Below are 16,493 nucleotides of genomic sequence, written 5' to 3' on the forward strand. Positions count from 1 at the left end.
CAGTTGGCAGTATACTGGGTATTAATGTTTAGTCTCTTTTTGTGTCAGCATTTTAACTTGACAAAGTGTCAGGCTACTCCTGTGTTGATCGGCCTACACTTTAGGAAATAGAAATGCAATTTCAGAGATCATAGAGGCTGAAGCCTACTCATCAGGCCTCAGTCCCCAGCAGGGGTCAAAACCCAGGCTAGCCTTAAAGCTAAATGTGTGAGAATTTGCAAGGTGCAGAGAGGACTTCTTAAATTGCTCACATTTTAAGACACTTCAACTAACAATGAACTAACCTCAATGTACATAGTGACATAAGAAATGCTTTTAAGGTTCTAATCACTCATACATAAGTATACTCACCTAAAGACCTAACTGTTGTGAACTAAAGTTGAAGCTTTGTTTCCAGACTATATAACACTTATGTATCCCTATTTTAATCCATCAATATAAATGCTGTTGTAAAATTCATCCCAGGAAATATACTGCCTCCAATTAAAGCCTTTGTGTGTCTCCATACAGCTAATATGCACACTCTAAGTGTAAGTGTACAATGAATCTCTTTAACTGCAAAAACTCTGAAGCAATTCAGTGTGATGATGGTTCAGTACGCCTCTCAGTACATCAGACTGACAAGATGCACAATTAGAGGGGTGAGATCATCCCCTATAGTGAAAATGACAATGTGGGCAATTAGAGCCAACGAGTCAAGCCCATGTGCAGCTCCCAGTGGCAAGATTAGTCACGTAAGGAGGTGTGATCAGCAAGACAATTGATAGGAATAAATATATTGAGTGTGGAGTCACTTTATTTTAAATAGTACAGCCATCATGTGAAATGCATGGAGATTCAGAATATGTACGGGATGAAAGTATTGTAATGTCAGTCCCTTCAGAATGCAATCTAGACTTAAGGATTTCTATCATTTCAAAACTTGTAGAGATTTAATATATGTTCTTCTTTACAAGTGATATTCGATCAAATAATTTCCTTTATACATTAAGGCCCTCATTACAACCCTGGCAGTTGGTGTTAAAGCAATGGTAATACCGCCAACAGGTAGGCGGTAAAAAAAATGGGATCACAACCACATTGGAAACCGCCAACACATACAGCCACTTTAGCAGTCCGACCACCACGGCGGTAGCAACAAATACCACGGCGGTCACCGCCAACAGACAGACAGGAGACAATGTCCCGCCCACCACATTACAACCCATCAATCTGCCAGCTTTTCCAGGTGCGGTACCAACACCATCAAAAGCACGGCGGAAACAGGACTTGGAAGGGAAACCACTCACCGCTCAACACAAACGAAGAACAAGGACATGATGGAGCCTGAGCTGCAGGTCTACCTCCTCATACACGAGGAACACCAAAGACGGCGACGAGGACCACGTTGAGTACTGCACCTAGTACTCAGGGGAGGGGAAGAGGAAAAAGAGAGTGACACACACACGCAACACACAACACCCCCACCCCCAACACCATGCACACAAACAGATGCAACAACATTACAGATACACCCCGTGACCCCCTGGGAGAACGCAAGGACAAAAGGAATTGAGTCAAACCAGTGATATTTAAGAAGTAGGCAGATATACTATAGAATTTGAAAAACAGTATTTACACAAATATACAATATGTGCAGAAGTCCGTACATTGTCCTTCACAAATGTTCCTGGGCCACCGTGCCAAAAACCATTTGCCAAGCCCACACTTGACTCCTGCCTCAATACGCAGAGAACACTGCATGGACATCGGGTCAAAAACACACAGGTACCTCGGAGGGATGGGGAAGGGGGGGCACATCAGCTGGAAGGTGGTACAACGCCACTGCTCCTGGAGGGAGCTCCATGCCCACTACTTGCTCCTGGGGAGTGCAAAGCCACAGTCTCTCCAGTGGATGCCTCCTTCCACTGGTTCTGGAGGGGGCTTGGTGCCCAGAGTGCTTCATCCTGCCAAGGATAGGGGGAGTGGATGCCTTTCTCCACTGGTTCTGAAAGAGGCTTGGTGCCCAGAGTGCTTCATCCTGCCAAGGTTAGGGGGAGTGGATGCCTTTCTCCACTGGTTCTGGAGGGGGCTTGGTGATCAGTGATGCAGTATTTGGGGTGAGCCAGTACACATTCCCTCACCTTGGTGTCTGAGGCACAAGATTTGCAGGGAACAGGTAGCATTATAGTTCATGGAGGCAGGGCTGGGCTCCATCCTGCGGCGGCTAAGGCTGCTAAGTGGTGGTATTGGCGGTGCTGGTGGGGGTGCTGCCAATGGTGGTGGTAGGTTCCCGCTCGTCTACTGCAGCCTCTGACAGCCGCCCACTGGGGCTGCTGGTGCTGGAAGTGGTCCTATAGTCAGCGGTGCAGGTGGATGTGCCTGCTGCTGTGCTTGCGGTGGAGATGCTGGCGGTGCTGGCTGTAGTGCAGCTGCCGGTGCTGCCAGTGGTGGAGGGAGGCACCAGCCCTTCTCCTGCAGCCTTGGATGGCTTCCCACTGGGGCTGCTTCTGCTGACAGTAGTGGTGGCAGTGGCAGGGCAGGTGGTGGTGCTTGCGGTGGGGATGCTGGTGGTGCTGCACGCGGTGCAGGTGGCGGGGCTGGTGGTTCTGCTGGTGGGCACCAGGGCTTCACCTGCATCCTCTGTTGGCTGAAGTGCCTTGCCTTCAATTTTCTTCCCTTTCCTCACCTTGGCAGATGCTGTTGTGCCCTTGGCTCTGTCAGCTGGAGGTTCGGAGGAAGCCTTGCTGGGTGGGTTGTGCACCTTGCCCTTGCTGCATGCTGCTGGCCCCTCCTTCACCGTGGCAAGTGGTGGAATGGTTTGATCCTTTGCGGGGTTGGTGGTACACTGACTTTCCTGATGGGTGCCCCCTTTGTGCCTCTGGGAGTTGCAGGGTCCACATTGGATGACGACTTGGTGGCCGAGGTGCTGGGCTGGGTTCTGGACACCCTGGCCCGAGGGGAGGGTGGGAGGGGTAGGGAACAGGTCAAAGTTTGCCAGGAAAAGTTGTTTTGACACATTGGGAGGGGATGATGGAGAGAGTTTGGGAGTGGAGGAAGAGGGAGTGGTTGTAGGAGGTATCTTTCTGCTGACTTTGGGTGAAGGTGCATGGGCTGGATGCTATTGTGAGGTGGATGGCTGTTGGGTGGGTTGGTGCTTGCGTTTGTGTACTTTGGGAGGAGGGGTCACAGACACACTGGGAGAGGACACAGGGGACGTGTGCATGGTTGTGGGGGTGGTGACTGCTCGTGAGGGGTGTGTGATGATGGGTGTGCTGGTGACAGAGGTAGTGGATGAAGATGTAGTGCATGCAGGTGTGAGTGGAGACGCAACTGGGAGGGAGGTGGATGACGACGAGGAGGAGGGGGGACACAGTGGAGGCAGTGGATGTTGGTGTGTTTGCATGGGTATGGTGCTTGTATGAGTGCCTGTGAGATGAAGTGTGGCGCTTATGTTTGCCTGAGCCACCTTTGTGTGGTGTTTTGGGTGAATGCTGGTCTGAAGGTGTGCTTGGGATAGGCTGAGGGTGGAGGGGATTGGGACTGAGTAGAGGAAGTTGGAGGGGGGAGGCTAGACACAGGGACAAGGGCTGCCATCAGTGCGGAGGCCAGAGTGAATGCCCTCCAGGTATGCATTTGTTTGTTGCAAAGGCCTCTCGACACCCTGAATGGCATTCAGAATGGTTGACTGCCCAACAGTAAGGGATCTCAGGAGGTCAATAGCCGCCTCACTGAGGGCAGCAGGGCTGACTGGGGCAGGGCCTGAGGTGCCTGGGGCGAAGGAGATGCCCACCCTCCTAGGTGAGCGGGCATGGGAAACACGCTGAGGGGCTGCTGGGAGCGAGGTGCTGGTACGGGGGTGGCAGCTGTACCTGTTGTTGGGGTGGGCACAGAGGTGCAGGTGCCTCTGCTCCTCTGCCAGATGATGCTAATGCACACAAGGACAGGGTGACAAAACAAAAAGGGGGGGAAGAGACAGAGGATAATCTTGGTCAATGCCAGCAACAACACTACCGTTGGCGTACACATCACACAGGGAGCAGCCCTATGCACCAGGCCATGCCCAACCATTTACTAAGACAGTCACCAGCCCATGGGGTACAATGCCTAATGCCATCAGCTGCACACCAGAAACCCACAGGACCCTGCCCAGTAGTAGATGCCCTGACAACACTATTGGGGAAGGAGTGCTCCAGAGCCTGCCCAACAAGGGACCTACCCTGCCATCTTCGCCCTGGCCTAGGGGCACCCACATCCCACATCCCCCACCCAGACACCTTCTACCACGCGCAGAGTCATGGCTCAGAATCTGTACTCACCCACGTGGCTGCTGTGAGGCCTTCAAGCGCCCATCCAACATCAGGGGGGTCATGGTGCGACGGGCACCCCTTCCTCGTTGGGAGGCCAGCCCCAGCTGGGCCTCTGCCATCTTCTTTGCCCAGCGGCGCAGGTCCTCCCATCTCTTGCGGCAGTGGGTGCGCCGCCTGTCAAAGACCCCCAGGATCTGCACCTTCTTGGCGATGGCATGCCAATTACCCTTTTTCTGGTGGGCACTGACCTGCAGGGAAGAGACAACAGAAAAGGGAATTAGTCACCCATCTGGACCGTCATACTCATTGCCCACCAGATCCCACACATCCCCTGACGCACATAGATTGACCACCTTACATGCTGCACTCTAGCCATGACCCCTCTGCCCCCCCTACATGTGGCTTACACACACAGCAGTCCATACATTCATGGCCCACGCATCATGCTCACAGTGTACTCACCTGTTTGTCTGGAGGACCGTAGAGTAACGTGTACTGGGGTAGGACCCCATCCACCAGTTTTCTCCAACTCCTCCACAGTGGAGGCAGGGGCCCTTTCCCTAGGCACATGAGCCACTTTCGCTTCCAGACACAGGTCACAGCAGCACTTGCAGTGTAGGTCCTCTCCTTTTGAAGGTCAGGTAGCAAGTGAGTGACCAGATAGAAAATGGCTGTCACGTCCGCAGCCATGCGTACCGTCACCGCCGGCGTACATCGCCATTGGGTCCTGGAACCCATAGGGCCCAATGATAACCAATGCAAATTTGCGCAGGGGTCATCGACCGCCTACCACGACGGCGCACAACGCCAGTGGAATAACCTCATTTCCACCTGTCCGTCCTCACAGGTCAGGCAACCGCCATTTCAGGGGGGCAAAGGGCATGGCACCTAACTGTGGGCACATCAACGGACTCTCGACTTCACATACTGTTTCTGTAAAGTCAACAATTCATCATTAGTGCAATAGATGTGGGAATATGACCCTCTGCTCACCGTTCTCTTCCATAGGCTTCAACCGCTGAGGCAGAGTATAAGATGGCGGCATCCTCTGGTGTACAGACCCCTGGTGGACCTAGTGACAATGGAGGACAGACACATTATCATCACCTACAGACTTGATCGTGCTACAGTCCAAGAACTGTGTGCCCAATTAAAGCCAGCCCTGATATCTGCTATCCGCCAACCCACAGGTATTCCCCTTCTAGTGCAGGTCCTGTCAGTGCTCCATTTCCTGGCAAGTGGTTCCTTTCAACCAACAGTGGCCATGGCATCAGGGATGTCTCAGCCAATGTTCTCCAATGTGTTGACCAGAGTGTTGTCTGCCCTGTTTAAAAACATGTGCAGCTACATCGTATTCCCCCAGGTGGAGGATTTGGTCACAGTGAAAGCTGACTTTTATGCCCTGGGACATATACCCAACTTCATTAGTGCCATTGACGGCACACATGTGGCATTTGTCCCACCCCGGAGAAATGAACAAGTTTACAGGAATATAAAAAGCTATCACTCAATGAATGTGCAGAGGGTGTGTTTGACAGACCAGTACATCTCCCATGTGAATGCCAAACATCCTGGCTCTGTGCATGATGCCTATATCTTGAGGAATGGCAGCATCCCATATATGATGGGCCAACTCCAGAGGCACCGGGTGTGGCTTATAGGTGAGACAAAGGTCCCCACACAGTATGAGTAGGTGTCTGGGTATGGGGTTGTCCCTAAGGGTTAGTGTGTGTCTAACAGTTGTCCCTTGATATTTGCAGGTGACTCTGGTTACCCCAACCTCTCATAGCTACTGGCCCCAGTGAGGAATCCCAGGACAAGTGCAGAGGAACGTTACAATGAGGCACATGGGCGTACCAGGAGGATTATAGACAGAACCTTCGGCCTCCTGAAGTTCCGGTGCCTCCATCTGACAGGTGGATCCCCTGTACTACTCACCCAAGAAGGTGTGCCAGATCATCGTAGCATGTTGCATGTTGCACAACCTGGCCTTGAGACGCCAGGTGCCTGTTCTGCAGGAGGATGTGCCTGGAAATGGTCTTGTGGCAGCGGTGGAGCCTGTAGACAGCGAGGAAGAGGAGGCAGAGGAAGAAGATGTTGACAAGAGGAACCAATGTTATTCAGCAGTACTTCCAGTGACACACAGGTAAGACACTGTAACTTCACTTAGCATTTCAGTTATCTGTTGGATATTGTACAAGGCAGCCTGTTTCCTTATGTCTATGGCCACTGACTGTACCCTTTGGCATTTCCATTTTCAGATCTCTGTGCCCCACTCTGACTCCTGCTATGTGTACTGCTGCCCACCAAAGTTCATTCTAAAGTATATTTCACTGCACTTTTGATTTGCAATGCTTTGATAATGTTGTACTAATACGTATTTGAGTCATTTGACAGACGCCAGATTGGTATTTGTTCAAAGGGTGTTTATTTAGGTGCTCATAAGTAAGAGAAGGTGGTGCAAGGGGCTGGGCTGATGGTGGAGGGAAGTTCGGGGTAGAGTCCAGTCTGTTGGTATCAAAGGTGCTTTGTCCAAGGGGGCATAACAAGGGGAGCAATGTCAGTTCAAGGTGGACAGGGTGACAGAGTGGGACAGAAGGATGACAAAAAGGAGAGTCTTATTTCCTGGCGGGGTCTTGGCAATGTTCTCTGGCTTCTGCCTGAATCGCAGGGACAGTTTGCGGGGTGGTTCTCCTTCTGCAGGGGGTGGGGTGCTGGTGGCCTGTTGTTCCTGTGGTGGAGCCTCCTGTCCACTAGTGCCAGCGGAGGTGGAAGACTGTTCATCGGTTTGGCCAGTGTCAGGGGCCCGTTGGTGTGCCACTGCCTCCCTCATGGCGTTGGCCATGCCACCTAGCACCCCTGCAATGGTGACCAGGATGGTGTAGATGTTTTTGAGGTCATCCCTGAGCCCCAGGTACTGTCCCTACTGCAGCCGCTGGGTCTTCTGCAACTTGTACAGTATCTGGCCCATGGTCTCCTGGGAATGGTGGTATGCTCACAGGATGTTGGTGAGGGCCTCGTGAAGAGTGGGTTCCCTGGGCCTGTCCTTCCCCCGTCGCACAGCAGTTCTCCCAGCTTCCATGTTGTCCTGTGCCTCTGTCCCCTGAACCGTGTGCCCACTGCCACTGACCCCAGGTCCCTGATTTTCTTTGGTTTGTGGGGTTGCCTGGGGTCCCTGTAGTGGTGGACACACTGCTGATTGACATGTCCTGGGGACAGTGGTATGGGCCCGCTGGGTGGGTGCTGTGCTGGTGCTTCCTGAGGGGCTTCCTGAGGGGCTCTGTGATGGGGCTCTGTGAGGGGCTCACAGAGGGGCTCAGGGGCTTCCTGAAGGGCTCTGTGATGGGGCTCTGTGAGGGGCTCTGAGGGGCTCTGTGATGGTATGGGACTGTTCCTGGTTAACCAACTGTCCAGAGGTCCCTGATGGGCCACATTGGTCAACCTGATCCAGGCGTGCAGAGCTGCTGTCGTCACTGTGGGCCTCTTCTGTGGGGGGACTGGATGTAGCTGGCACCTCCTCTCCGGTAACATTGATTAGGGGTCCTGTGGTGATGCAAATGCAGTGTTAGTGTAGCTGCGTGGGCCATATTGTGCATGGGTGTGTTTCCCTGTATGATTATGATTTTCCTGTCAGCTTGGCCTTGTGTGAGTGGTGTTTACTGAGCATGCTGTGGTGATGGGTGTCCATGCAGGTCTGTGTTGGGGATCCATGCAATGGTGTTACAAGCAGGTCTCGGTATTGGGATGAGTGGGTTGTGATGGTGGGGTATGTGTGAGGTTGTGGAGTGATGGGGTGAGGGTAGGGGTAGGAGTTTGTGATGGTAGGCAGGTAGGGTGAAGTGGATAAAGTAGTAAAGCTTTGACTTACCAGAGTCTAGTCCTCCTGCTACTCCTGCGAGGCCCTCAGGATGCATTATTGCCAAGACTTGCTTCTCCCATGTTGTTAGTTGTGGAATACCACCGCGGTGATGGTATGTTGGCGGCCGTCAGCACGGCAGTAGGCAGCATTTACCGTCAAGGTTGTAATGAGGGCCTAAGTATTCTCTGATTAAGACAACAGGAGTCTTTATATAGTTCTGCACCTGAAAAGATGGTTGTATGTCAGAACCACTCATTGTATTGCAACACACATTGTTACCACACATGCGTTACAACGAGAATGCCATTACTACGCTTATCCTTTACCACGCATGCCTTTACAATGAATTACATTGTAAAAGCATGTCCCTTAAAGGCATATGCGTGTTAAAGAACCTAGCGCGACTCCTCCTCAGTCATTCTAAAAAATACCTCTCCCTCACCTTAAACCCTAAATTAGTCCAACCCTATCCCCCACCCTGAACCCTAAAATCATGCTCCCGCCCTAAGCTTGAAAACTGATCCCCGCCCTAAAACCCAACATCCCACCCCTTCCTAAAACAGCAACCCCCAACCCCAATCCCCTGCCCTATGCCCGAAAACTGTCTCCCCGACCTAAAACCTAACATGGCCCATCTCTAAAACAGTAGCCCCCAGGCCCGATTCCCTCAGCCTGAAAACCATCGCCCCACCCAAAAACCTTACTCCCCCACCCCTCCCTAAAAAAGTACCCCTAGACCCAATCCCCTGCCCTAATCCAGAAAAACGCCCCTGCCCCTGAACCTAACCCCCTCAACCGCTGCCCTCTCCCTAATACAGTACTCCCACCCCCATGCCCAATCTTCCCGCACCAGACTAAGCTCGAACACCGTCCCACCACCCTAAATCCTAACCCCCACTCCCTCCCTAAAACAGTACCCTCCTACCCCCAGGCCCAATCCCACCCCTCCCTAAGCCCTAAAACGGTCTCCCCCACCCTAAAAGCTAGCCCCTCCAACCCCTGTTCCCTCCCTAAAGTAGTATCCCCACACCCTCAGGCCATAATCCCCCCCCCCCCCAGTCCTAAACACAAAAACCATCTTGCCCACCCTAAAACCTAACCCCTCTTACTCCTGCCCCCTCCCTAAAGCAGTACCCCCACCCCCAGGCCCAATCCCACCCTGCCCGAAGTCCAAAAACCATCTCCCCCGCCCTAAAACCAAATCCCTCCACCACATGCCCCTCCCTAAAACAGTACCCCCTCCCCCAGGCCCAATCCCCCCCTCACTAGCCCGAAAACCATCCCCTGCTCTCGAACCTAACCCCTGCACCCTCCCTAAAGCAGTACCCCTGTCCCCTCAGGCCCAATCCCAATTACCTCACTCCCAAGGCACGATGCAGCTCGTTCTGAGGAAATGGAATGATGCTTCTGTTTCTTCTAACGACTCCGATAGCCTTCCCCAGCATTACCACACATAGCCCTTACCATGCATACCATTACAAGATAATTTGTTGTAATGGTATGCATGCTAAAGGCTGTTCATTGTAATGAAGGAAGCATTGCAATACATGCGTGGTAAGGCTAGTCAGGGAAACAATTGAGTTGTAACGTCTGTTTCCCCCCATGTTTACCTTACCAGAATATTACTTTCCAAGCATGTGTCTTTTTATTTGCTGCTTTTCTTCAACGTGAAAACATCATATCACATCAATGTGCTGACGAATCATAACACTGCCTCAGGGTTTCAAGCAAACTGAACAACTTCCTCCAACTAATTATTGCACGGACTGCCTTTGTCAACAAGTCTGTAATCATTTGATAGTCTAAAATCACTAATTTGATTTAGGATGACAGCTTCAGTGCTTGGTGAATGTTAACAAGTATTTAAATAGTTTATATGATGAGTTACATGGATTTTGTCAGTCTTTCTATTTACACTTGAAGATTTTGCTGGCTGGTACATTGGAGCTCCTTATGTAACATATTTAAATGTCATATAAATCCATTGCAAATCATGCATAAAGTGCTGCAGTGTAATTTAAAACAAATCACATGTGTGGCACAACGTGACATGGCTGCCCGGAGTACAACTGTGATCTGGCTGGGCTACAGTTACCCAAGGCATGAAAAGTAGCCTTTGCCATGTAGAAAGGTGTACTCATACACACTCATAGTTCACACCTTGAAATCTACCTTGAAAGTCCACATGGCTGGGTGCTAATATATAAAATACGACCAATCACACAAGTTAGTGTGCCCTCTCAGTGGTATACAATTAAAAACAAGTTTTACTGTGTAAGCTATGCTAGGCATTTCCATGAACAGGCCTAGATGTGATTAAGTTATTCATTCTGCATCTCCACCTGGGAGAATGCTAGAAAAATAATTCAACATTGCTTTCACTTGGGGCATGGCTTCACATGCGCAAAGATGGCGGCACACTAAAGAGGCTCTTGTTGCTCGATAAAGATTACCCCATCATCTGACATTAATCCAGGCACATCCGGACATGGATCTCCCCCTGCAAGGTGAGGGGAGACTGCAAAGCAAAAAGGAAAGCACAGAGTGTCTCCCCCCCAGTGGAACTATGACAGAAGGAGGTGACGGAACGGTGTGGCCCCCCCAAATGGCCACCTAAACGAAACGGAGGTTGGGCTCCGGAGACGGGAGACGGGCCCGGACAGGTGGGGCACTGGCTGGCCCACCTGAAGAAGGAGCAGGAAGTGCTGGGACAGTGGAACCGGTGGTCGGCCAGCAGAAGAGCAGGCCCGCCCAGGCTCCTGAGACGTTGTGGTGGTGAGCGGGGCCTCCTGGGCAGAGAAAACCAGTGAGAGGTGACATTGATGGAAGCCCAAAAGGAGGTGAGGCGGTGGCCGAGAGACAGGGGTTATTGGCGAAGAGGTGGAGAGCGGCTGCAGCGAGGAAACAGGAAGGCTCAACTGAGAGGCGAACAGTGAGAGCTGGTCCCGTGAATGTGCTCTGGGCCTGGGAATACAACGAAGCAGGAGATGTAGGTCCGGCGGACCGGCGACCGGCTGACAAAAAGCAGACAAAAGAGGCAGAGGTGATTGGCCTCATCTGGTGAAGAGCAATATTGTGGCTGCAGAGAAGGCCAGAGAGGGGCGCGAAGGACTGCGGCCTGAGCAGAAGTGAAGAGGTTGCCAAGAGGGTTGTGTGACCAGAGACAGGGTGGGGGAGCATCAGCTGCAGAGAGGAACAGGAAGGTCCGGAGGAGAGACAGTGACTGGTACTGCGAATTTGCTCTGGCCTGGAAGCACAATCGGAGCAGGAGACGATGGTTCGAGCATGTGAGACCGGAGATCAGCCGACAGAAAAGCGGACAGGCAGAGGCCTGTCCGCGACTACACAGAGGAGAGGCGGTGTTTGCCCTTACCTGATGGGGGGCCATATTGTGGTGGCAGAGACAGCCTAAGGGAGGTACGAAGTCTGAGGTCTAAGCGGAAGTGAGGAGACAGCAGAGAGGCCTAGCTGCTCGATAAGGTGGTAGGGAAGTGGCTGCAGTGAGGAAAGGAGATGCAGGGCTGGTCCCTGAGAGTGATCGGGACCGAGACCACAACTGTGAGTAGAGAGGGCCCCCCCCCCCCAAGAACAAGGAGTGGAACATCAGAGCGCAGATATGAGGGGGGAGGGAATTTTGATTGTGCCTGCCGGGGCACTGGAGGGCACTGAGTGAAGCAGCGCGACAGGCAAGATTGGAGACACTCACTCCCCATAAACACCGTAGCAAGGAGGACTCCTCTGGTTGAGGAGAATGGGAGGAACATCAATTGGGAGAGAAAAGGCAAGACCGCACAAGACGCCATCTGGTGACTGCAACAAACGCAGGAGGAGCAATGAAACCAAAGGGAGGGGGGGCGGTTCAGTCAAATAAAATGGACAAGTATGCTACATCCAAGGTGCCCGGAGGGCTGATGGGAGGGACAGTGGATGACTCAGAGGGGACGGAACCATCCCTGCGCGGCGATAATGATGACGAATCAAGATCTAAAAAACACCTTGGAACCCAAACTAGATGCTGTCACGGTGGATCCTGCTGCACGCTGACTTTCAAAAGATGTCAGAGAAGGTCACCTCAGCTGAAACCCACATTAACTTGCTACAGTCAACGTCAAAGAAGTTAGAGGAACAGGTACAATGTCTGACACGCCAGCAGGCGATAATAGCTGCACGACTTGAAGACCAAGAAGGCTGAGCGCGGAGGAATAATCTCCGCGTAGTTGGGGTCCCAGAGGGAGCAGAGAGACCAAGCGTTGACCTATTTCTGGAAGAACTCATTACTAACACCCTCCGCCCAAAGCGTTTATCCAAGTTCTTATCCATCGAGTGAGCGCATAAGGCGCTGGTGCCACCACCGAAACCGGGGGCCCCACCGAGAACTATCACTGCAAGAGTGTTCTACTATAGAGACAGAGATGCTATCCTCCAAGCGGCTCGTTCACATTGGACATTAGATATGAGAATGCAACGATCCGTTTTTTCCCAGATTTTATGCTCCAGGTACAAAGGAAACGTCGGAGCTTTGACGAAGTCAAAAAGAGCTTACGCGCCAAAAACATAAAGTACATGATGATCTTTCCTGCCCATTTGCGGGTCGTGTCAGAGGATAGGTCCTTCAGTATGCCAGCTGAGTCCTGGAAGTGGATGGAGGGTTGGCGCACTACCAGGAGAAGAACTTCAAAGGGGCTCCAAAAGAACAGAGGAGGAGCAGTCAGGACATCAGACCACCGGGGCAGCAGCTGGAGGTGGGGCTGGCCCGGGAGGGGGCACAAGCCAGCCTGGAGATGCTCACGTAGAGGCAACCTAATATACTAATTAGAATACAGAGTGAATGCAAGAAAGGTAGGGTCCTAACACCACCAAACATACTGAGTACACAGGGTTTGTAAGGGGGACGCTGACACAGAGGATTGGTGCCACAGTGAGGGCTTCTCAGTACTACTTTTAGTCAGTTTGATGCCTAATTATAACAGAGGTGCATTGCTATGTGTAAAAAGAATGGGGATAAAGTATTTTTGGAAGTGTGTCAGCTTGATTGGCGAAGCCAGTCAAACCTACTTAGTTAGATATTACAAACGAAGCAGCAGGCACTCTGCAAGTTGGGGCTCTATTATGCCTACTATGCGGGGTAACAGGGAGAGGGGTGGTGGGGTAGGAAGGATTGGTTTTGGCAGTTGGGAAGTTGTTTATAAGCTCACAATCCATGTACTTGAGGGCACTAGAGGTCTCGGTCTAATACAGGGGAGGGGTGCGACTCAGCAGGACAAGGTGGCGACTGCACACTGTATTAAAAGTATTTATGGCAAATATGTCCGGGCACAGCGCAGAGTTAAAGATAATGACCTGGAATGTAAATGGCCTGGGGAATAAGATTAATCACACAATAGTTCTTCAATGAATTCGCAGTGACTCACCTGACTTAGTCCTTCTTCAGGAGACCCGCCTAAAGGGTAATAGGTACAGGGCACTTGATAGGATGGGATACTCCTTACGGGCACACTCTGGCTTCACTGCCAGTTGAAGAGGGGTAGGGATCATGGTAAGAGCGACGGCCTACATTCTGGGGGAGACCTGGACAAACCCATTAGGGAGATTTGTAGCACAGACAGGAACATTTGGAGGGTGAACGATCAACTTGTGCTCTGTCAAAACTACATGCAGAAACCTTTAGGGAGCTAGCTGAGGTGTTGCTGGCATTCCCTATGGAAATACTGGTGATGGGTGGGGACATGAATGATACAATGGACCCACAATGGGACGGGCTGTCTGGCAGCAGCGGAGGGCCTGACTCGGGACTGCTGAGATCGTTTGCAGATGTAATGGGAATGGTGGACATGTGGTAGGAATATCATCCAATGCAAAAACAATACGCCTATTTCTCACACGAGCATAACAGCTATTCCCGACTAGACTAAATTTTCACCCAATCTACACAGGTGACGCATTTTCATGGAGTAGACCATCTCCCACGGGGAATTTCCGACCACTCCCCAGTGGTGGTTCAATTGACTGGCACAGGAACAGAGTCAACTCTACCCCACAGGATAGATGCGTGGCACTTTAAAGACAGGTCCTTCCAAGACAAGATGAGGGAATGGGCTATGCAATACTTTCGGAAGAATGAGGGGACGGTGGATGCACAGAGCGTTCAGTGGGAAGCAATAAAGGCGGTCCTCCGGGGTCATGCACAGGCATTGATTAGGGGCATAAAAAAAGAAAGAAATCTGCAATGTGCTACACTGGAAAAAGCAATAGCTGAGTTGAAGGTGGAAGTTTTGGTGGGGGGAAGACCTAGTTTGGAGCAGAGTCACCGACTCCAAGTGAGGCAACAAGAGCTGCGAGATTTGTCTGAAAATAAAGCCAGGGCACATGCACTGGCAATGCAGTACCATCTTTACGATGTCGGGGACAAGGTAAACAAACTTATAGCCTGGTTTGAGTGGAGAGACAGAGACAGAAGCTGGGTGAGGACATTGAGCGATCATGAGGGGAGGAGGCATGTAACCAGGAAGGCAATGACTGAAATCTTCGCCGACTATTACGAGCGCATATATATGTCCCAGTCCTAATACACGGAGGAGGATTGTGAGGACTTGCTAAAAGACGTTCCCCTTAGGACACTGTCCAAGAGTGACAGAGAGGATCTGGAGCTCGTTCTGATCATAGAGAAGGTCGGTGATGCAATTAGGGCCCTTCAGAGTGGGAAGGTGACAATGGCTTACCTGTAGAACTTTACAAATGTTTGGCAAAGGAAGTTGCGGAACATATGGATTTTTTTTTAGGGAGAGTAGAAGGGAGGGGACTCTCCCGGAAGATCAACGCAATGCCACAATAGTGGTGATATTGAAACCAGGCAAGAATCAGGAGTCCTGCAACTCATACTGATCCATTTCTCTCTTGATGTAGAGGCCAAAGTGCTTGCAAAGGTCCTGGCTAACAGGCTTCGTAAGGTCATTGCGTCCCTGGTCCACCCAGACCAAATGGGTTTCATGCCCCATAGAGGCACAAGGCTTAATCTCAGAAGACTGTATGGAGTCCTGCAAATAACGGAAGCGTTAGACCATGAAGATGCAGTCCTGCTGTCACTAGATGCCTGTAGGGCATTCAACAGTATTGAATGCCCACACCTCTTTGCTGTCCTAGCCAGGATGGGGTTGGGGGCCTCCTTCTGTGCATGGATTAGGTTCCTATATCAGGCCCCACTGGTGTGGGTGCTGGTGAAAGGAATACTCTCTCGCCCTTTTACATTTCAGAGGGGTACAAGGCAGAGTTGCATCCTCTCCCCAAAGCTTTTTGCTTTAGCTCTGGAGCCGCTGGTGAATTGGGTTAGGCATGATCCCTTAGTGGCAGGCATAGAGAATGAGGGAGGATGGGACGAGTGCATATCGCTCTATGCGGACAACATCCTATTGCACGCTACAAGACTACGCACCACGATAGATAGATTACTATATATGTTTCAAGTTTTTGGTTCATAGTCAGGGTATGAAATTAACAGGGTTAAAATCTCTGATCTTTCCACTAACGGGGATTGCCCCTCCAGTCCCAGCAAGTAGTAAGCCCTGGTCGTGCGCAAAGGCTTCAAGTATTTGGGTATATATATATATATTACTAGAGCAGCTGATGCTTTCTTGCGGGAGAACCTACACCGCCAGTTGGAGTGTCTACGAACAGATGTGGAGCATTGGCGAGGACTTCCAGTGTCCCCGATGGGCTGGGCGGTCCTCCTCAAGATGATGGCCCACCCGCGCATATTATGGCTCTCATTACGACCCTGGCGGTCGGTGTTAAAGCAGCGTTAATACCGCCAACAGGCCGGGGGTAAAAAAAATGGGGTTTTGACCCTGGCAGTAACCTCCATCACAGACAGCCACTTTAACACACCGACTGCCAGGGTGGTAACAGCAGCTGGGCTGGAGACTTCGGTCGCCGGTGGCCGTCACACCCCCACCCTCGGGATTACGACCCATCCTACTGCCATGGTTTTCGTGCCAATCTTACCACCACGAAAACCATGGTGGTAGGCACTATCAGTGCCAGGGAATCCCTCCCTCTCCCTCTCCCACACCCCCGCACATGTACACACCAACACGCACATCCATATACACACATGCACACATGCATACCCACACACAGCAACACACACCAACATACTTTGTTGCACACACGCATTCACAACACACAACATACACTCACATTCTTACCTGGTGCCACCGTAATTGTTCAGGCAAGTAAATGGAGAGCTCCGTTGGCTACTATGGGATGGTGGGTGCACCCGTATATCCTTGCCTAAGCTCCAACGCGGAGTGTATGAAGTGGGATTGGCAGTACCAGACATGCGTTTATAT

The sequence above is a fragment of the Pleurodeles waltl genome, chromosome 2_1 (assembly GCF_031143425.1).
Source record: "Pleurodeles waltl isolate 20211129_DDA chromosome 2_1, aPleWal1.hap1.20221129, whole genome shotgun sequence".
Taxonomy (NCBI): domain Eukaryota; kingdom Metazoa; phylum Chordata; class Amphibia; order Caudata; family Salamandridae; genus Pleurodeles; species Pleurodeles waltl.